General features: G+C 39.3%; 1 non-coding gene across 1 annotated transcript; it reads left to right on the forward strand.

The window, feature by feature from the left end:
- The first annotated feature begins 1,846 nt into the window (after positions 1–1,846).
- On the forward strand, positions 1,847–1,919 carry Trnat-ugu (transfer RNA threonine (anticodon UGU)). The gene has a single exon. It is a non-coding gene; the product is annotated as a tRNA-Thr (tRNA).
- Positions 1,920–24,033: the final 22,114 nt, after the last annotated feature.

The following is a 24,033-nucleotide window of genomic DNA, read 5'->3' on the forward strand; positions in this document are numbered from 1 at the left end:
TGCGGTCTTCAAAGTTTAAACAAATTAAAGAAACACATTATGAAAGTAATGATGACATTACATATACATTTTTTATTGAAACTTATCATTCCTTTAAAAAAGGAAGTAATATTACACTTAATTTGCATCTTCAAAAATGTATAAAATAATTGTATACGGAAAAATACTATAACATTCATTGTACATTTTTACTATAACATATTTATCATTGTAATATGGACATATGATTAACATTCACTTTACATATTAATTGATACGTATAAAGCATTTTAAAATATTGTTACCATTTCTCAACTGTCATCTTCCCAATTGTTTTGCAAAACGTTCGGCGGATGCATCATATTGAAGTTGAACACTCATATTGGTTGTCAAGGTTAATTTCTTTACATGCATAAAGCGCATCGGCCGGTGTTGAACTTGGTATAACTGGCAGACTTTGTCTAAAATAAAATGACAATAAAATGATAGATCCGCCAAAGAGCTGCCCAATATCCCTCAAATCTTGAACTGTGCCTTCAATCGCTTCCAATGCTTTTTTTTGAGCGCCTTCGTGCATTCTTCCCATATGGTCAGCTCACATGTTTGGAGAACCTTGCCCATTCCAGAATTTTAGGTGATATTGCATGTTGGCGTCTCGATGGAATGCAAATTCAACGGTAATTTTAGGGCTGAATGTGCTGTTCGACCACCATCTAAAAGTGTTGCTGCAATTCCAGATGAAGTTTAGGTGATATTGTATGTTGGCGTCTCGATGGAATGCAAATTCAACGGTAATTTTAGGGCTGAATGTGCTGTACGACCACCATCTAAAAGTGTTGCTGCAATTCCAGATGATGCAATTGCCAAGGCAATTTTATGTTTTGATCGTATCGTTGCCAAAATGATTGAAATAAGAAAGCGCCTGAGGCGCCGGGAAGTGCCATATCGGGCACCCGACCACTTTGCTTTATATTTATATATTACATATACTTTTGTATGTATGTATATACGCATGTGTATATGTATTCACATATATTTTTTAGTAGGTGTATTTAATTTTTTTACCTCCCACCATACATGGATTAACACATACGTTGTTACAATTCTCAACCAAACCATTTACATCAGGCATATTTAGCAACATTGAGTTAATGTAACTTCCCCCCCCCCACTCACCCACCTTCCTCACCCCTGAGGTGATTGCTTTAAACTGTGCTTTTGACTATCATTAGCAGGTTTACATCATAGTGTCACCCCCCCACCCCCCCCCCCCTCCCCCGCTCTACCCTTGTCGGGATTTGTCAAATTTGCTCTTAAAAGACTATTTAACTCACTCTAATTAATCACTTAATTAAATGGAATTATCATTTTTCTGTTTATATTTTGCTATTTTTTGCTTTGGTGTCACCTCGCCCCCTAAATGGTGTCACCCGGTGAGGTTCGCACCCCTGCCTCCCCATCGCGATGCCTATGATTGTAATTACAACAATTAGAGAGCTATTATGAAAGTCTAGCTACTGAGTTGGGGGGGGGGGCGAAGTTGAAAGGGGGTGGGGGAGGGAAGAGGAAAAGGTATTCCCTTTCCCAAAGCGAAATTTAAAAAAAATGATATAGAATCTAGTAAATTTACGTACCAGACATTTTCATATAACATATACATAAAACAAAATCTGAGTTTTTAAAAAAAAAAGCAATATAGAGGATTATCCTTTACTTTAAATATTCAACAACAAATTCGATTAAAGTTCAGGTTTTAAATCTACATTTTATTTTGGCAAATTTTCAACTAAATCAAATGAACAATTTTTGTATATGGTATTTAGTGTACAAATGAAATTTAAAAATACAGATAACAAACTGAATATAGGCCTCCATAGGTCAGTGGCTAGAGCACTAGTCTTGTAAACCAGGGGTCGTGAGTTCAATCCTCACTGGGGGCTGTATTTTGGTTTCTTTTTTTTTCTCCTACTAATGTGATATTTAGGTGTTGCTCATTAATCACATACTCTCGCTAAAGTACAATAAATTTAACAATACCTTGTAAATAGCGCGTTTAATAAAAAAAAAGGGTATGCGTTGCATGCATTATCGTATAGGTAATACATTTGATTCTAATATATATTGTTATAATTTTTTCATTAATGGCGAACATTCTTTTCTTTCGCAATCGCCAGTTAATCAACGAAAGAACATACATAACATGTTGTACATTATTAAAACACAATAAAGGGCTAATATCATATGATCTATTACATTTTAATATTAGACTGATAGAAAAAAGGATAAATATTGATAGAAGTGGAGTGAATACAATTAATTAATTAATACGAAGTGACTACTCGAAGAAAGATTTTCGGCAGAAGATACGAAACACAAAAGGTCGGCGCATGCGCAGTGGCCTTAATAGCTGCGCGAGGGTTCGGGTTAGGGTTAGGGACAGGGTTAGGGTTCTGCGGTTTGTTTGTAAACACACGCATGCGCAGTACCATCGAAAACATTGCCGTGAAAGAGGGCGGTGGTTTCTCTCCATTGCGATTGCATATTTTTTCCCGGCTAGAATCGGCGTTATATTATGCGCTTTACACAACACTGATCCTGGCGACCCAACGGGATTATTTCATGGCGGCCCAATAGGATTTTTCCCGGTGTTCCAACGGCTCAGATAGTTCCGCCCCTGAATCTATTAAGAAATTTTACTACGTTTATAAAATGCAGTGGCGTAGCGAGGTCGGGTGTCACCCGGTGCGGCACTTAGCGGTGTAACACCCCCCCTCCCCAGAGGCGTAGCGACCCTTCCCGGGTACATACTCAATTTTCGATTTGCACCCCACCCATCAAACTCTCAATTTGCACCCCCTTCTCAAACTTTCGATTTGCACCTCTTAAAACACTATTTAATACTCGAATTAATCACTTAATTAAGTGAAATTATCATTTTTCTCTATATATTTTGCTATTTTTAGGATTATGACGTAATGGTTTATTTTCGTTAGCAGCACCAGACTAGCGGTTGTGGCGTGACTCGAAAACTTTGAGCGATTGGTAATTGCTACAAAGTTCAACACAATTTAATTAAGATAAACCTATCCTTTTAATTAATTGTAATATATTTGAAAGTTATAGTGAATGATTGTCCCTTTTGAATTTTTTTTGCCTCAGACATGTAATGTACAGCGTCAGTTTGCCTTGCCATGTTCGCTTTAGTATTACAGTTTTCATAATCGGTTTGTGAGGACTGATACAGATTTACAATAGTAATATTTCTTTCTTACTTGTAGCCTACTTAAATTCATTTAAGATGGTTTGCTTATAAAAGGAACTAATACAAAACGTCTAATTACAATCATATTTTTAAACCTGAAAATGCAAATGTGTAATTCAAAGGTGATTCAATGGATTTTTTTTTCATAGTCGTTTATGGGTTGAGGGGGTTTGAGCTTTTAAGTAGAGATGAAATAAATGTTTTAATTATTACGAGCCGACCCGCTGCGTATCATACGCCGCTATTTAGTTGTTTTTTTTTTCTACTTTTCAGTAATTTATAATTTGTGAATTCGACAGTACCAATGCTGCCATTGAAAATATTTGCTTAAAAACACTACCCCCCCCCCCCCCCACGTGAAAGCAGCTTCCTCTTAGTTACCTCCTCTAAGTTTAAAATCGTTTCAAACTAAATTATCTGCCCCTAATAGCCGTCACCAAACCCGTCTCTATGATTGTAAAATGTAAACAGAGTGAACACCGCTCACCAGATCATGTGGTGTGGGGTGGGGGTGGTAGTGATAGTAATAGAGAGAAAGAGAGGGGACTGCAAGGAGGCGCTTGCAGCTTGTTTTCTAACTGATCCCAGAAGAGAATTATATATATAGATAAGCAGCTGGTATGTAACGTAGAGTACAATGAGACACAACAGATCAAACATTCTGCCTTTTTTACATTTGTATCTATAGCAGTACTCTCACAGCTTCCTTTTTACATTTTTCTTTTTTTTTTTTTTGTGACTAAAAACAAAGGATTTTTATCAAGTTTCTAGATACAATGCATGATGAAAAAATGTTGTATGCTTCTTTCTTTCCATACAAGGAATGCATTCAATGCCACCAAATCTAGTCATATAAATAAACATCTCAATGAATAAGTGAACTCCGAATAACAATGAGATACAAGCGTATATAGATGAAAAAACCTATGTGTGCAAGTCAGTATAACTAGAGGTACAATCAGATGCTCACAATATTTAGCTTCAACTAGATTACTAACAATGCCTTGGTCTCCAACTCTTCAGTTATGGTAGGAGTAATTTTGTTTTTTACATAACAATTCACTAAAACTAAAATGATATACCAGGGGTCGGCAACCTGCGGCTCGCGAGCCGCATGCGGCTCTTTTGATATCAAGATGCGGCTCTCCAGCTCCTTGCGCAAATAGTAATAATCTTAATAAAAAAAAATATTTGAAATAAAAAAATGTTAGTGGCTCTTTAAAACCAGGGAAATTTTGAAAATTTTTACTTTTGGCTCTTCCGCTTCAAAAGGTTGCCGACCGCTGTGATATACCAATCAATTATTCGGCTATCACAGAGAATTATCTACACATTATCACATACTATTAGCAATCAAATTAGCTTTTTTAAAAATTATAAAAATGTTTTTACTTAGTTAGCTCGAACAAAAACTCGTGTAATCACCTGTTGAAATATATATAACAAATTTTAAAAAGTAATAGTAAAGTTTTTATTTTCAGAACTAAATTAAGGTAGAATTAATATATATTTCAAAATAAATCAATTACAACAATATTGATTATTTTAAGATTGATATAAATAATTTATTGTATGACAAGAGCGACAATTGGTATACTTTGTAATTTACTTTTTTTTTTAAGTTTTTTTTGTAAAAGTAGCAATTTGTAAGCAGGTAGTCTCCCCTGTAATAACAAACAAAATATTAAAGGGAGGTAAAATATTGAATACCCTTACTAACATTCTTTCAAATGACACATACGCAAGGGAGACAACATTTTAATTTGTTCTTAAATGTGGTTAAATAAAAAAATAATAAAATTAAAATACATAATAAAATCTTAATTTAAAATATATGATTGCGAGTTACAATTGTAATTCAATAAAATTGTTTAGATAAAAATATATAATAAATGTCAATTGTTAATTTAATTTAAATTAAAAGTTAAAACCTTAGTCTTTTTTATAATAATTGAGTAAAAAGTAAAAATCGACCCTTATAAATTGTTCTAGCACTCCAAAGTGAAGGGTTAAACTCAATTATTTTATTTTGCACCAAATATACAACACTTGTCTAAATATCTGAAGAATAACAACTCTTTCAATTGCAACGTGCATTTGCACATTTCATTGAAAATGCATATTTTAATGTAAATGCCTATTTCAATGAAAATGTATCGCTTGTATAAACAACTAACTTTTCTATGTATTTTTTAAAATTGATCAATTATGATAACTATTTTTAGTATCAGCTTGAAGGGTAGTGATTTCAGAAGCGCTAGAATTTTTAGCAGAAATATATAATACGACCCGACCCGCGGCGTATCTTACGCCGCTATTTAGTTGTTTTATTTTCTACGTTTCAGTAATTCATAATTTGTGAATTCGACAGTACCAATGCTGCCACTGAAAATATTTGCTTTAAAACACTAACCCCCCCCCCCTTTCCCCCAACCCCTACCCTACACGCCCCCCACCCCCCGTGAAAGAAGCCTCCTCTTAGTTACCTCCTCTTAAGTTTAAAATAGTTTCAAACTAAATTATCTGCCCCTAATAGCCGTCACTAAACCCGGATTGTAAACATTTAGCGTGAACCACAGCTCACCAGACCATGTGGGGGGTGGGGGCGGTAGTGATAGAGTGGAAGAGAGGAGACTGCAAGGCGCGATAGCAGCTTGTTTTCTAACGTCTCCAAGAAGGAAAGTATATATATAGATTGCATCACGGCGCCTGCCTTAGACCAATGTGTTTACATGTGTAACCGAGGGTGTGTTGTTGTGATTGATTTATGATTCGTGGTTGTTTGTGTGTGTTTCTCGTTTCCATCCTGCCGACGACGCCAAATGTGACAGACGTGTGACTACCTTGATAGGTTGTGTTGTACCCCTTCTCGCAGCACCTAGATGCGACAGAGGTGTCTTACCACCTGTCGTTTATGTGTATGTATTCGTGAACGACTTAGGAATTCTGACGCTAGGCTGTGGACACCTCATTTAGCATTGACTCATCCACCTCATCTAAAGAATCACACTCAAGATTTTGTGATTTTGTGATTTCTATTAACTTATGAAATTAGAATGGTAAAATATAAATAAAACAACACAACGTATTGTGTTGTCTACGTATCGAATCGCATTTGTGCTATTTTAAAAATTTAGTTATTCGCCCTTTTGAAATAAAAATATAAAAATAAAGTATAATATAGGCCTACTCTTCCCACATTTTTCTAATGTAATGTTGACAAACTAAGATCTATAAATATCCAGATGCAAATTAATTTTCTTAAAGTAAAATATATTGTAAATTAGCCCACTTAGTTAAATTTAGTAAACACAATTTAGAAAAACTTCTCTACATGTGTGTATGTAAGTTGGATGTATAAAGTAAAAAAAAAAAGAAATAATCCTCTTTACACCTCGTAATCATGGGCAGATGAAGTAGAGTTCATGTTTTTTGCATATGAAGTGAAAGTGTGGTCAGCACTTAATTTCCATAACATTACTTAGGCACACATCATAGCTCTGTGGGCTAAAGGACGTTCTACTGACTTAGACCCGGATTCGATCGCCATACTTTAAGGTTAGCAGTCTAGTTCTCTACCGCTAGGCCTACCCGTCCTGTTAACATATGCCTAAGCACATACTTTTATTTTGATTGTTTTGTCTTCAAAATATGAATAACATTTTTAAAAAGACTACCAACAACTTCTAATGTCAACACGGATCATATTCATAAACCAAACCTTAACACAAATTCTACCCGTGTACAAAAACAAAACCCATATTTTCAGTCCATTATCGGGGATAAGTAAAATCAATGATTTGTGTTTAGCATATTGCCTTATTCTTGTAGCGGAGCGTGTTCAATTAAAATAAGCTACTCTAGTGCTTTCAAGAAGCAACCAAAAATAATATTAAGTAATGTAATTGTTTTCGGTGTAAAATTTGGATTTTTGTAATATTTGACGTAATCTATATATATAAAGCAAAGTGGTCGGGTGCCCGATAGGGCACTTCCAGGCGCCGCAGGCGCGTCAAATTTGGCACGATGGTGCCTTGGGGCGATAGAACACGAGGGCCGGTGACGGTTGGCCGAAAAGTCTACCGAGAGGGGGTCAAAACTGACCTCGACTGACCGGCGCCTTATATGTGCTATATTACGAAAAAAAAATTCCTCCGACGACCCCCCTTGAAATTTTGTGAGGTGGTAGGAGAACGCCTTGGGGTGTCACAAAAAACTCGCCATGTCCGGGAAAAATCGGGAAATGGGTCAAAACTGACCAGTCGTATTTCCCAATATAATCTTTGTATTTTATGGGAAAAACAGAGGGTCATTTCAAAACGGATTTTAGGGCACTTACCCTGTTTACATCTGGCTAATTTTTGGCATGTTTATAGGTAAATGGCTTGACCGTAGGGCAGACCTGTCGGTCTCACTCAAAGCCCTCGACGAGGGCTAAAAAGTGACCGCGAGTGAAATTCTCTTTATATGAGCTCTATTACGAAAAAAAATTTCCTCCGACGACCCCCCTTGATATTTTGTGAGGTGGTAGAAGAACACCTAGGGGTGTCACAAAAAACTCGGCATATCTGGGAAAACTTCGTAAAGCGGTCAAAACTGACCAGTTGTATTTCCCTATATAATCTTTGTATTTTATGGGAAAAACAGAGGGTCATTTCAACGCATACTTTATGGTACTTAAACTCATTATATCTGGCTAATTTTTTGCATGCTCCTAGGTCAATGGCTTGACCTTTAGGGAAAACTGTCGGTTACACTCAAAGCCCTCGACGAGGGCTAAAAAGTGACCGCGAGTGAAATTCTCTTTATATGAGCTCTATTACGAAAAAAATTTTCCTCCGACGACCCCCCTTGATATTTTGTGAGGTGGTAGAAGAACACCTAGGGGTGTCACAAAAAACTCGGCATATCTGGGAAAACTTCGTAAAGCGGTCAAAACTGACCAGTTGTATTTCCCTATATAATCTTTGTATTTTATGGGAAAAACAGAGGGTCATTTCAACGCAGACTTTAGGGTACTTAAGCTCATTATATCTGGCTAATTTTTTGCATGCTCCTAGGTCAATGGCTTGACCTTTAGGGAAAACTGTCGGTTACACTCAAAGCCCTCGACGAGGGCTAAAAAGTGACCGCGAGTGAAATTCTCTTTATATGAGCTCTATTACGAAAAAAAATTTCCTCCTACGACCCCCCTTGATATTTTGTGAGGTGGTAGAAGAACACCTAGGGGTGTCACAAAAAACTCGGCATATCTGGGAAAACTTCGTAAAGCGGTCAAAACTGACCAGTTGTATTTCCCTATATAATCTTTGTATTTTATGGGAAAAACAGAGGGTCATTTCAACGCAGACTTTAGGGTACTTATGCTCAGTATATCTGGCTAATGTTTTGCATGCTCCTAGGTCAATGGCTTGACCTTTAGGGAAAACTGTCGGTTACACTCAAAGCCCTCGACGAGGGCTAAAAAGTGACCGCGAGTGAAATTCTCTTTATATGAGCTCTATTACGAAAAAAAATTTCCTCCGACGACCCCCCTTGATATTTTGTGAGGTGGTAGAAGAACACCTAGGGGTGTCACAAAAAACTCGGCATATCTGGGAAAACTTCGTAAAGCGGTCAAAACTGACCAGTTGTATTTCCCTATATAATCTTTGTATTTTATGGGAAAAACAGAGGGTCATTTCAACGCAGACTTTAGGATACTTAAGCTCAGTATATCTGGCTAATTTTTTGCATGCTCCTAGGTCAATGGCTTGACCTTTAGGGAAAACTGTCGGTTACACTCAAAGCCCTCGACGAGGGCTAAAAAGTGACCGCGAGTGAAATTCTCTTTATATGAGCTCTATTACGAAAAAAAATTTCCTCCGACGACCCCCCTTGATATTTTGTGAGGTGGTAGAAGAACACCTAGGGGTGTCACAAAAAACTCGGCATATCTGGGAAAACTTCGTAAAGCGGTCAAAACTGACCAGTTGTATTTCCCTATATAATCTTTGTATTTTATGGGAAAAACAGAGGGTCATTTCAACGCAGACTTTAGGGTACTTAAGCTCAGTATATCTGGCTAATTTTTTGCATGCTCCTAGGTCAATGGCTTGACCTTTAGGGAAAACTGTCGGTTACACTCAAAGCCCTCGACGAGGGCTAAAAAGTGACCGCGAGTGAAATTCTCTTTATATGAGCTCTATTACGAAAAAAAATTTCCTCCGACGACCCCCCTTGATATTTTGTGAGGTGGTAGAAGAACACCTAGGGGTGTCACAAAAAACTCGGCATATCTGGGAAAACTTCGTAAAGCGGTCAAAACTGACCAGTTGTATTTCCCAATATAATCTTTGTATTTTATGGGAAAAACAGAGGGTCATTTCAACGCAGACTTTAGGGTACTTAAGCTCAGTATATCTGGCTAATTTTTTGCATGATCCTAGGTCAATGGCTTGACCTTTAGGGAAAACTGTCGGTTACACTCAAAGCCCTCGACGAGGGCTAAAAAGTGACCGCGAGTGAAATTCTCTTTATATGAGCTCTATTACGAAAAAAATTTCCTCCGACGACCCCCCTTGATATTTTGTGAGGTGGTAGAAGAACACCTAGGGGTGTCACAAAAAACTCGGCATATCTGGGAAAACTTCGTAAAGCGGTCAAAACTGACCAGTTGTATTTCCCTATATAATCTTTGTATTTTATGGGAAAAACAGAGGGTCATTTCAACGCAGACTTTAGGGTACTTAAGCTCATTATATCTGGCTAATTTTTTGCATGCTCCTAGGTCAATGGCTTGACCTTTAGGGAAAACTGTCGGTTACACTCAAAGCCCTCGACGAGGGCTAAAAAGTGACCGCGAGTGAAATTCTCTTTATATGAGCTCTATTACGAAAAAAAATTTCCTCCTACGACCCCCCTTGATATTTTGTGAGGTGGTAGAAGAACACCTAGGGGTGTCACAAAAAACTCGGCATATCTGGGAAAACTTCGTAAAGCGGTCAAAACTGACCAGTTGTATTTCCCTATATAATCTTTGTATTTTATGGGAAAAACAGAGGGTCATTTCAACGCAGACTTTAGGGTACTTATGCTCAGTATATCTGGCTAATGTTTTGCATGCTCCTAGGTCAATGGCTTGACCTTTAGGGAAAACTGTCGGTTACACTCAAAGCCCTCGACGAGGGCTAAAAAGTGACCGCGAGTGAAATTCTCTTTATATGAGCTCTATTACGAAAAAAAATTTCCTCCGACGACCCCCCTTGATATTTTGTGAGGTGGTAGAAGAACACCTAGGGGTGTCACAAAAAACTCGGCATATCTGGGAAAACTTCGTAAAGCGGTCAAAACTGACCAGTTGTATTTCCCTATATAATCTTTGTATTTTATGGGAAAAACAGAGGGTCATTTCAACGCAGACTTTAGGATACTTAAGCTCAGTATATCTGGCTAATTTTTTGCATGCTCCTAGGTCAATGGCTTGACCTTTAGGGAAAACTGTCGGTTACACTCAAAGCCCTCGACGAGGGCTAAAAAGTGACCGCGAGTGAAATTCTCTTTATATGAGCTCTATTACGAAAAAAAATTTCCTCCGACGACCCCCCTTGATATTTTGTGAGGTGGTAGAAGAACACCTAGGGGTGTCACAAAAAACTCGGCATATCTGGGAAAACTTCGTAAAGCGGTCAAAACTGACCAGTTGTATTTCCCTATATAATCTTTGTATTTTATGGGAAAAACAGAGGGTCATTTCAACGCAGACTTTAGGGTACTTAAGCTCAGTATATCTGGCTAATTTTTTGCATGCTCCTAGGTCAATGGCTTGACCTTTAGGGAAAACTGTCGGTTACACTCAAAGCCCTCGACGAGGGCTAAAAAGTGACCGCGAGTGAAATTCTCTTTATATGAGCTCTATTACGAAAAAAAATTTCCTCCGACGACCCCCCTTGATATTTTGTGAGGTGGTAGAAGAACACCTAGGGGTGTCACAAAAAACTCGGCATATCTGGGAAAACTTCGTAAAGCGGTCAAAACTGACCAGTTGTATTTCCCAATATAATCTTTGTATTTTATGGGAAAAACAGAGGGTCATTTCAACGCAGACTTTAGGGTACTTAAGCTCAGTATATCTGGCTAATTTTTTGCATGATCCTAGGTCAATGGCTTGACCTTTAGGGAAAACTGTCGGTTACACTCAAAGCCCTCGACGAGGGCTAAAAAGTGACCGCGAGTGAAATTCTCTTTATATGAGCTCTATTACGAAAAAAATTTCCTCCGACGACCCCCCTTGATATTTTGTGAGGTGGTAGAAGAACACCTAGGGGTGTCACAAAAAACTCGGCATATCTGGGAAAACTTCGTAAAGCGGTAAAAACTGACCAGTTGTATTTCCCTATATAATCTTTGTATTTTATGGGAAAAACAGAGGGTCATTTCAACGCAGACTTTAGGGTACTTAAGCTCATTATATCTGGCTAATTTTTTGCATGCTCCTAGGTCAATGGCTTGACCTTTAGGGAAAACTGTCGGTTACACTCAAAGCCCTCGACGAGGGCTAAAAAGTGACCGCGAGTGAAATTCTCTTTATATGAGCTCTATTACGAAAAAAAATTTCCTCCTACGACCCCCCTTGATATTTTGTGAGGTGGTAGAAGAACACCTAGGGGTGTCACAAAAAACTCGGCATATCTGGGAAAACTTCGTAAAGCGGTCAAAACTGACCAGTTGTATTTCCCTATATAATCTTTGTATTTTATGGGAAAAACAGAGGGTCATTTCAACGCAGACTTTAGGGTACTTATGCTCAGTATATCTGGCTAATGTTTTGCATGCTCCTAGGTCAATGGCTTGACCTTTAGGGAAAACTGTCGGTTACACTCAAAGCCCTCGACGAGGGCTAAAAAGTGACCGCGAGTGAAATTCTCTTTATATGAGCTCTATTACGAAAAAAAATTTCCTCCGACGACCCCCCTTGATATTTTGTGAGGTGGTAGAAGAACACCTAGGGGTGTCACAAAAAACTCGGCATATCTGGGAAAACTTCGTAAAGCGGTCAAAACTGACCAGTTGTATTTCCCTATATAATCTTTGTATTTTATGGGAAAAACAGAGGGTCATTTCAACGCAGACTTTAGGATACTTAAGCTCAGTATATCTGGCTAATTTTTTGCATGCTCCTAGGTCAATGGCTTGAACTTTAGGGAAAACTGTCGGTTACACTCAAAGCCCTCGACGAGGGCTAAAAAGTGACCGCGAGTGAAATTCTCTTTATATGAGCTCTATTACGAAAAAAAATTTCCTCCGACGACCCCCCTTGATATTTTGTGAGGTGGTAGAAGAACACCTAGGGGTGTCACAAAAAACTCGGCATATCTGGGAAAACTTCGTAAAGCGGTCAAAACTGACCAGTTGTATTTCCCTATATAATCTTTGTATTTTATGGGAAAAACAGAGGGTCATTTCAACGCAGACTTTAGGGTACTTAAGCTCAGTATATCTGGCTAATTTTTTGCATGCTCCTAGGTCAATGGCTTGACCTTTAGGGAAAACTGTCGGTTACACTCAAAGCCCTCGACGAGGGCTAAAAAGTGACCGCGAGTGAAATTCTCTTTATATGAGCTCTATTACGAAAAAAAATTTCCTCCGACGACCCCCCTTGATATTTTGTGAGGTGGTAGAAGAACACCTAGGGGTGTCACAAAAAACTCGGCATATCTGGGAAAACTTCGTAAAGCGGTCAAAACTGACCAGTTGTATTTCCCAATATAATCTTTGTATTTTATGGGAAAAACAGAGGGTCATTTCAACGCAGACTTTAGGGTACTTAAGCTCAGTATATCTGGCTAATTTTTTGCATGATCCTAGGTCAATGGCTTGACCTTTAGGGAAAACTGTCGGTTACACTCAAAGCCCTCGACGAGGGCTAAAAAGTGACCGCGAGTGAAATTCTCTTTATATGAGCTCTATTACGAAAAAAATTTCCTCCGACGACCCCCCTTGATATTTTGTGAGGTGGTAGAAGAACACCTAGGGGTGTCACAAAAAACTCGGCATATCTGGGAAAACTTCGTAAAGCGGTCAAAACTGACCAGTTGTATTTCCCTATATAATCTTTGTATTTTATGGGAAAAACAGAGGGTCATTTCAACGCAGACTTTAGGGTACTTATGCTCAGTATATCTGGCTAATGTTTTGCATGCTCCTAGGTCAATGGCTTGACCTTTAGGGAAAACTGTCGGTTACACTCAAAGCCCTCGACGAGGGCTAAAAAGTGACCGCGAGTGAAATTCTCTTTATATGAGCTCTATTACGAAAAAAAATTTCCTCCGACGACCCCCCTTGATATTTTGTGAGGTGGTAGAAGAACACCTAGGGGTGTCACAAAAAACTCGGCATATCTGGGAAAACTTCGTAAAGCGGTCAAAACTGACCAGTTGTATTTCCCTATATAATCTTTGTATTTTATGGGAAAAACAGAGGGTCATTTCAACGCAGACTTTAGGATACTTAAGCTCAGTATATCTGGCTAATTTTTTGCATGCTCCTAGGTCAATGGCTTGACCTTTAGGGAAAACTGTCGGTTACACTCAAAGCCCTCGACGAGGGCTAAAAAGTGACCGCGAGTGAAATTCTCTTTATATGAGCTCTATTACGAAAAAAAATTTCCTCCGACGACCCCCCTTGATATTTTGTGAGGTGGTAGAAGAACACCTAGGGGTGTCACAAAAAACTCGGCATATCTGGGAAAACTTCGTAAAGCGGTCAAAACTGACCAGTTGTATTTCCCTATATAATCTTTGTATTTTATGGGAAAAACAGAGGGTCATTTCAACGCAGACTTTAGGATACTTAAGCTCAGTATATCTGGCTAATTTTTTGCATGCTCCTAGGTCAATGGCTTGACCTTTAGGGAAAACTGTCGGTTACACTCAAAGCCCTCGACGAGGGCTAAAAAGTGACCGCGAGTGAAATTCTCTTTATATGAGCTCTATTACGAAAAAAATTTTCCTCCGACGACCCCCCTTGATATTTTGTGAGGTGGTAGAAGAACACCTAGGGGTGTCACAAAAAACTCGGCATATCTGGGAAAACTTCGTAAAGCGGTCAAAACTGACCAGTTGTATTTCCCTATATAATCTTTGTATTTTATGGGAAAAACAGAGGGTCATTTCAACGCAGACTTTAGGGTACTTAAGCTCAGTATATCTGGCTAATTTTTTGCATACACCTCTATAGATGAATGGGCCGTATGGAAAAACTGTTGGTCAGCATCAAAGCTAAAAATGACTGCGAGTGAAATTCTCATTATACGAGATTTGGTCATTTGGTCTATGAGCAGGGGGGGTAACTTTTTAATGTAACAATTTTTTAATATTTTGTATACTCTTTTTAAGAAAAAACAAAAATCATAAAGTGTAGCATTGTTTTAATTGGATATTTTGTTATAAATTAAGTTTTGTATTGTACTGAAATTGTAAAATTAACTGCAAAAGTAATTTAATATAATATTTGATTGATCATTTTTTTGAAAGCCCTTTCAGTTTTAATAACCAAGCGAGTAATAAGTTTGCGAATATTCCATTAATTTATGTTTCCAAAAACGTACCCCATGGAAATAAATTTTGGCCCTAAGCATTTAACCTAACAGCCAATCACATATTAATTAATCATTCAATTTATCAACTTTTTTGAAAACCTAAGCGAAGCTAGGCAGTATGCCTAGTCTATATATATAAAGCAAAGTGGTCAAGTGCCCGATAGGGCACTTCCCGGCGCCGCAGGCGCGTCAAATTTGGCACGATGGTGCCTACGGGCAATAGAACACGAAGGCCGGTGACGGTTGGCCGAAAAGTCTACGGAGAAGGGGTCAAAACTGACCTCGACTGACCGGCGCCTTATATGGGCTATATTACGAAAAAAAAATTCCTCCGACGACCCCACTTGAAATTTTGTGAGGTGGTAGGAGAACACCTTGGGGTGTCACAAAAAACTCGCCATGTCCGGGAAAAATTGGGAATTGGGTCAAAACTGACCAGTCGTATTTCCCTATATAATCTTTGTATTTTATGGGAAAAACAGAGGGTCATTTCAAAACGGATTTTAGGGCACTTACCCTGTTTACATCTGGCTAATTTTTGGCATGTTTATAGGTAAATGGCTTGACCGTAGGGCAGACCTGTCGGTCTTACTCAAAGCCCTCGACGAGGGCTAAAAAGTGACCGCGAGTGAAATTCTCTTTATATGAGCTCTATTACGAAAAAAAATTTCCTCCGACGACCCCCCTTGATATTTTGTGAGGTGGTAGGAGAACGCCTTGGGGTGTCACAAAAAACTCGCCATGTCCGGGAAAAATCGGGAAATGGGTCAAAACTGACCAGTCGTATTTCCCTATATAATCTTTGTATTTTATGGGGAAAACAGAGGGTCATTTCAAAACGGATTTTAGGGCACTTACCCTATTTACATCTGGCTAAGTTTTGGCATGCTTATAGGTAAACGGCTTGGCCGTAGGGCGGACCTGTCGGTTTGGCTCAAAGCACTCGACGAGGGCTAAAAAGTGACCGCGAGTGAAATTCTCTTTATATGAGCTCTATTACGAAAAAAAATTTCCTCCGACGACCCCCCTTGAAATTTTGTGAGGTGGTAGGAGAACACCTTGGGGTGTCACAAAAAACTCGCCATGTCCGGGAAAAATCGGGAAATGGGTCAAAACTGACCAGTCGTATTTCCCTATATAATCTTTGTATTTTATGGGAAAAACAGAGGGTCATTTCAAAACGGATTTTAGGGCACTTACCCTGTTTACATCTGGCTAATTTTTGGCATGTTTATAGGTAAATGGCTTGACCGTAGGGCAGACCTGTCGGTCTTACTCAAAGCCCTCGACGAGGGCTAAAAAGTGACCGCGAGTGAAATTCTCTTTATATGAGCTCTATTACGAAAAAAAATTTCCTCCGACGACCCCCCTTGATATTTTGTGAGGTGGTAGGAGAACGCCTTGGGGTGTCACAAAAAACTCGCCATGTCCGGGAAAAATCGGGAAATGGGTCAAAACTGACCAGTCGTATTTCCCTATATAATCTTTGTATTTTATGGGAAAAACGGAGGGTCATTTCAAAACGGATTTTAGGGCACTTACCCTCTTTACATCTGGCTAATTTTTGGCATGTTTATAGGAAAATGGCTTGACCGTAGGGCAGACCTGTCGGTCTCACTCAAAGCCCTCGACGAGGGCTAAAAAGTGACCGCGAGTGAAATTCTCTTTATATGAGCTCTATTACGAAAAAAAATTTCCTCCGACGACCCCCCTTGATATTTTGTGAGGTGGTAGAAGAACACCTAGGGGTGTCACAAAAAACTCGGCATATCTGGGAAAACTTCGTAAAGCGGTCAAAACTGACCAGTTGTATTTCCCTATATAATCTTTGTATTTTATGGGAAAAACAGAGGGTCATTTCAACGCAGACTTTAGGGTACTTATGCTCAGTATATCTGGCTAATGTTTTGCATGCTCCTAGGTCAATGGCTTGACCTTTAGGGAAAACTGTCGGTTACACTCAAAGCCCTCGACGAGGGCTAAAAAGTGACCGCGAGTGAAATTCTCTTTATATGAGCTCTATTACGAAAAAAAATTTCCTCCGACGACCCCCCTTGATATTTTGTGAGGTGGTAGAAGAACACCTAGGGGTGTCACAAAAAACTCGGCATATCTGGGAAAACTTCGTAAAGCGGTCAAAACTGACCAGTTGTATTTCCCTATATAATCTTTGTATTTTATGGGAAAAACAGAGGGTCATTTCAACGCAGACTTTAGGATACTTAAGCTCAGTATATCTGGCTAATTTTTTGCATGCTCCTAGGTCAATGGCTTGACCTTTAGGGAAAACTGTCGGTTACACTCAAAGCCCTCGACGAGGGCTAAAAAGTGACCGCGAGTGAAATTCTCTTTATATGAGCTCTATTACGAAAAAAAATTTCCTCCGACGACCCCCCTTGATATTTTGTGAGGTGGTAGAAGAACACCTAGGGGTGTCACAAAAAACTCGGCATATCTGGGAAAACTTCGTAAAGCGGTCAAAACTGACCAGTTGTATTTCCCTATATAATCTTTGTATTTTATGGGAAAAACAGAGGGTCATTTCAACGCAGACTTTAGGGTACTTAAGCTCAGTATATCTGGCTAATTTTTTGCATGCTCCTAGGTCAATGGCTTGACCTTTAGGGAAAACTGTCGGTTACACTCAAAGCCCTCGACGAGGGCTAAAAAGTGACCGCGAGTGAAATTCTCTTTATATGAGCTCTATTACGAAAAAAAATTTCCTCCGACGACCCCCCTTGATATTTTGTGAGGTGGTAGAAGAACACCTAGGGGTGTCACAAAAAACTCGGCATATCTGGGAAAACTTCGTAAAGCGGTCAAAACTGACCAGTTGTATTTCCCAATATAATCTTTGTATTTTATGGGAAAAACAGAGGGTCATTTCAACGCAGACTTTAGGGTACTTAAGCTCAGTATATCTGGCTAATTTTTTGCATGATCCTAGGTCAATGGCTTGACCTTTAGGGAAAACTGTCGGTTACACTCAAAGCCCTCGACGAGGGCTAAAAAGTGACCGCGAGTGAAATTCTCTTTATATGAGCTCTATTACGAAAAAAATTTCCTCCGACGACCCCCCTTGATATTTTGTGAGGTGGTAGAAGAACACCTAGGGGTGTCACAAAAAACTCGGCATATCTGGGAAAACTTCGTAAAGCGGTCAAAACTGACCAGTTGTATTTCCCTATATAATCTTTGTATTTTATGGGAAAAACAGAGGGTCATTTCAACGCAGACTTTAGGGTACTTATGCTCAGTATATCTGGCTAATGTTTTGCATGCTCCTAGGTCAATGGCTTGACCTTTAGGGAAAACTGTCGGTTACACTCAAAGCCCTCGACGAGGGCTAAAAAGTGACCGCGAGTGAAATTCTCTTTATATGAGCTCTATTACGAAAAAAAATTTCCTCCGACGACCCCCCTTGATATTTTGTGAGGTGGTAGAAGAACACCTAGGGGTGTCACAAAAAACTCGGCATATCTGGGAAAACTTCGTAAAGCGGTCAAAACTGACCAGTTGTATTTCCCTATATAATCTTTGTATTTTATGGGAAAAACAGAGGGTCATTTCAACGCAGACTTTAGGATACTTAAGCTCAGTATATCTGGCTAATTTTTTGCATGCTCCTAGGTCAATGGCTTGACCTTTAGGGAAAACTGTCGGTTACACTCAAAGCCCTCGACGAGGGCTAAAAAGTGACCGCGAGTGAAATTCTCTTTATATGAGCTCTATTACGAAAAAAAATTTCCTCCGACGACCCCCCTTGATATTTTGTGAGGTGGTAGAAGAACACCTAGGGGTGTCACAAAAAACTCGGCATATCTGGGAAAACTTCGTAAAGCGGTCAAAACTGACCAGTTGTATTTCCCTATATAATCTTTGTATTTTATGGGAAAAACAGAGGGTCATTTCAACGCAGACTTTAGGATACTTAAGCTCAGTATATCTGGCTAATTTTTTGCATGCTCCTAGGTCAATGGCTTGACCTTTAGGGAAAACTGTCGGTTACACTCAAAGCCCTCGACGAGGGCTAAAAAGTGACCGCGAGTGAAATTCTCTTTATATGAGCTCTATTACGAAAAAAATTTTCCTCCGACGACCCCCCTTGATATTTTGTGAGGTGGTAGAAGAACACCTAGGGGTGTCACAAAAAACTCGGCATATCTGGGAAAACTTCGTAAAGCGGTCAAAACTGACCAGTTGTATTTCCCTATATAATCTTTGTATTTTATGGGAAAAACAGAGGGTCATTTCAACGCAGACTTTAGGGTACTTAAGCTCAGTATATCTGGCTAATTTTTTGCATACACCTCTATAGATGAATGGGCCGTATGGAAAAACTGTTGGTCAGCATCAAAGCTAAAAATGACTGCGAGTGAAATTCTCATTATACGAGATTTGGTCATTTGGTCTATGAGCAGGGGGGGTAACTTTTTAATGTAACAATTTTTTAATATTTTGTATACTCTTTTTAAGAAAAAACAAAAATCATAAAGTGTAGCATTGTTTTAATTGGATATTTTGTTATAAATTAAGTTTTGTATTGTACTGAAATTGTAAAATTAACTGCAAAAGTAATTTAATATAATATTTGATTGATCATTTTTTTGAAAGCCCTTTCAGTTTTAATAACCAAGCGAGTAATAAGTTTGCGAATATTCCATTAATTTATGTTTCCAAAAACGTACCCCATGGAAATAAATTTTGGCCCTAAGCATTTAACCTAACAGCCAATCACATATTAATTAATCATTCAATTTATCAACTTTTTTGAAAACCTAAGCGAAGCTAGGCAGTATGCCTAGTCTATATATATAAAGCAAAGTGGTCAAGTGCCCGATAGGGCACTTCCCGGCGCCGCAGGCGCGTCAAATTTGGCACGATGGTGCCTACGGGCAATAGAACACGAAGGCCGGTGACGGTTGGCCGAAAAGTCTACGGAGAAGGGGTCAAAACTGACCTCGACTGACCGGCGCCTTATATGGGCTATATTACGAAAAAAAAATTCCTCCGACGACCCCACTTGAAATTTTGTGAGGTGGTAGGAGAACACCTTGGGGTGTCACAAAAAACTCGCCATGTCCGGGAAAAATTGGGAATTGGGTCAAAACTGACCAGTCGTATTTCCCTATATAATCTTTGTATTTTATGGGAAAAACAGAGGGTCATTTCAAAACGGATTTTAGGGCACTTACCCTGTTTACATCTGGCTAATTTTTGGCATGTTTATAGGTAAATGGCTTGACCGTAGGGCAGACCTGTCGGTCTTACTCAAAGCCCTCGACGAGGGCTAAAAAGTGACCGCGAGTGAAATTCTCTTTATATGAGCTCTATTACGAAAAAAAATTTCCTCCGACGACCCCCCTTGATATTTTGTGAGGTGGTAGGAGAACGCCTTGGGGTGTCACAAAAAACTCGCCATGTCCGGGAAAAATCGGGAAATGGGTCAAAACTGACCAGTCGTATTTCCCTATATAATCTTTGTATTTTATGGGGAAAACAGAGGGTCATTTCAAAACGGATTTTAGGGCACTTACCCTATTTACATCTGGCTAAGTTTTGGCATGCTTATAGGTAAACGGCTTGGCCGTAGGGCGGACCTGTCGGTTTGGCTCAAAGCACTCGACGAGGGCTAAAAAGTGACCGCGAGTGAAATTCTCTTTATATGAGCTCTATTACGAAAAAAAATTTCCTCCGACGACCCCCCTTGAAATTTTGTGAGGTGGTAGGAGAACACCTTGGGGTGTCACAAAAAACTCGCCATGTCCGGGAAAAATCGGGAAATGGGTCAAAACTGACCAGTCGTATTTCCCTATATAATCTTTGTATTTTATGGGAAAAACAGAGGGTCATTTCAAAACGGATTTTAGGGCACTTACCCTGTTTACATCTGGCTAATTTTTGGCATGTTTATAGGTAAATGGCTTGACCGTAGGGCAGACCTGTCGGTCTTACTCAAAGCCCTCGACGAGGGCTAAAAAGTGACCGCGAGTGAAATTCTCTTTATATGAGCTCTATTACGAAAAAAAATTTCCTCCGACGACCCCCCTTGATATTTTGTGAGGTGGTAGGAGAACGCCTTGGGGTGTCACAAAAAACTCGCCATGTCCGGGAAAAATCGGGAAATGGGTCAAAACTGACCAGTCGTATTTCCCTATATAATCTTTGTATTTTATGGGAAAAACGGAGGGTCATTTCAAAACGGATTTTAGGGCACTTACCCTCTTTACATCTGGCTAATTTTTGGCATGTTTATAGGAAAATGGCTTGACCGTAGGGCAGACCTGTCGGTCTCACTCAAAGCCCTCGACGAGGGCTAAAAAGTGACCGCGAGTGAAATTCTCTTTATATGAGCTCTATTACGAAAAAAAATTTCCTCCGACGACCCCCCTTGATATTTTGTGAGGTGGTAGAAGAACACCTAGGGGTGTCACAAAAAACTCGGCATATCTGGGAAAACTTCGTAAAGCGGTCAAAACTGACCAGTTGTATTTCCCTATATAATCTTTGTATTTTATGGGAAAAACAGAGGGTCATTTCAACGCAGACTTTAGGGTACTTATGCTCAGTATATCTGGCTAATGTTTTGCATGCTCCTAGGTCAATGGCTTGACCTTTAGGGAAAACTGTCGGTTACACTCAAAGCCCTCGACGAGGGCTAAAAAGTGACCGCGAGTGAAATTCTCTTTATATGAGCTCTATTACGAAAAAAAATTTCCTCCGACGACCCCCCTTGATATTTTGTGAGGTGGTAGAAGAACACCTAGGGGTGTCACAAAAAACTCGGCATATCTGGGAAAACTTCGTAAAGCGGTCAAAACTGACCAGTTGTATTTCCCAATATAATCTTTGTATTTTATGGGAAAAACAGAGGGTCATTTCAACGCAGACTTTAGGGTACTTAAGCTCAGTATATCTGGCTAATTTTTTGCATGATCCTAGGTCAATGGCTTGACCTTTAGGGAAAACTGTCGGTTACACTCAAAGCCCTCGACGAGGGCTAAAAAGTGACCGCGAGTGAAATTCTCTTTATATGAGCTCTATTACGAAAAAAATTTCCTCCGACGACCCCCCTTGATATTTTGTGAGGTGGTAGAAGAACACCTAGGGGTGTCACAAAAAACTCGGCATATCTGGGAAAACTTCGTAAAGCGGTCAAAACTGACCAGTTGTATTTCCCTATATAATCTTTGTATTTTATGGGAAAAACAGAGGGTCATTTCAACGCAGACTTTAGGGTACTTATGCTCAGTATATCTGGCTAATGTTTTGCATGCTCCTAGGTCAATGGCTTGACCTTTAGGGAAAACTGTCGGTTACACTCAAAGCCCTCGACGAGGGCTAAAAAGTGACCGCGAGTGAAATTCTCTTTATATGAGCTCTATTACGAAAAAAAATTTCCTCCGACGACCCCCCTTGATATTTTGTGAGGTGGTAGAAGAACACCTAGGGGTGTCACAAAAAACTCGGCATATCTGGGAAAACTTCGTAAAGCGGTCAAAACTGACCAGTTGTATTTCCCTATATAATCTTTGTATTTTATGGGAAAAACAGAGGGTCATTTCAACGCAGACTTTAGGATACTTAAGCTCAGTATATCTGGCTAATTTTTTGCATGCTCCTAGGTCAATGGCTTGACCTTTAGGGAAAACTGTCGGTTACACTCAAAGCCCTCGACGAGGGCTAAAAAGTGACCGCGAGTGAAATTCTCTTTATATGAGCTCTATTACGAAAAAAAATTTCCTCCGACGACCCCCCTTGATATTTTGTGAGGTGGTAGAAGAACACCTAGGGGTGTCACAAAAAACTCGGCATATCTGGGAAAACTTCGTAAAGCGGTCAAAACTGACCAGTTGTATTTCCCTATATAATCTTTGTATTTTATGGGAAAAACAGAGGGTCATTTCAACGCAGACTTTAGGATACTTAAGCTCAGTATATCTGGCTAATTTTTTGCATGCTCCTAGGTCAATGGCTTGACCTTTAGGGAAAACTGTCGGTTACACTCAAAGCCCTCGACGAGGGCTAAAAAGTGACCGCGAGTGAAATTCTCTTTATATGAGCTCTATTACGAAAAAAATTTTCCTCCGACGACCCCCCTTGATATTTTGTGAGGTGGTAGAAGAACACCTAGGGGTGTCACAAAAAACTCGGCATATCTGGGAAAACTTCGTAAAGCGGTCAAAACTGACCAGTTGTATTTCCCTATATAATCTTTGTATTTTATGGGAAAAACAGAGGGTCATTTCAACGCAGACTTTAGGGTACTTAAGCTCAGTATATCTGGCTAATTTTTTGCATACACCTCTATAGATGAATGGGCCGTATGGAAAAACTGTTGGTCAGCATCAAAGCTAAAAATGACTGCGAGTGAAATTCTCATTATACGAGATTTGGTCATTTGGTCTATGAGCAGGGGGGGTAACTTTTTAATGTAACAATTTTTTAATATTTTGTATACTCTTTTTAAGAAAAAACAAAAATCATAAAGTGTAGCATTGTTTTAATTGGATATTTTGTTATAAATTAAGTTTTGTATTGTACTGAAATTGTAAAATTAACTGCAAAAGTAATTTAATATAATATTTGATTGATCATTTTTTTGAAAGCCCTTTCAGTTTTAATAACCAAGCGAGTAATAAGTTTGCGAATATTCCATTAATTTATGTTTCCAAAAACGTACCCCATGGAAATAAATTTTGGCCCTAAGCATTTAACCTAACAGCCAATCACATATTAATTAATCATTCAATTTATCAACTTTTTTGAAAACCTAAGCGAAGCTAGGCAGTATGCCTAGTCTATATATATAAAGCAAAGTGGTCAAGTGCCCGATAGGGCACTTCCCGGCGCCGCAGGCGCGTCAAATTTGGCACGATGGTGCCTACGGGCAATAGAACACGAAGGCCGGTGACGGTTGGCCGAAAAGTCTACGGAGAAGGGGTCAAAACTGACCTCGACTGACCGGCGCCTTATATGGGCTATATTACGAAAAAAAAATTCCTCCGACGACCCCACTTGAAATTTTGTGAGGTGGTAGGAGAACACCTTGGGGTGTCACAAAAAACTCGCCATGTCCGGGAAAAATTGGGAATTGGGTCAAAACTGACCAGTCGTATTTCCCTATATAATCTTTGTATTTTATGGGAAAAACAGAGGGTCATTTCAAAACGGATTTTAGGGCACTTACCCTGTTTACATCTGGCTAATTTTT

Source organism: Physella acuta, unplaced genomic scaffold (assembly GCF_028476545.2).
Source record: "Physella acuta isolate Inbredline_101_S28 unplaced genomic scaffold, ASM2847654v3 ptg000632l, whole genome shotgun sequence".
NCBI lineage: Eukaryota > Metazoa > Mollusca > Gastropoda > Physidae > Physella > Physella acuta.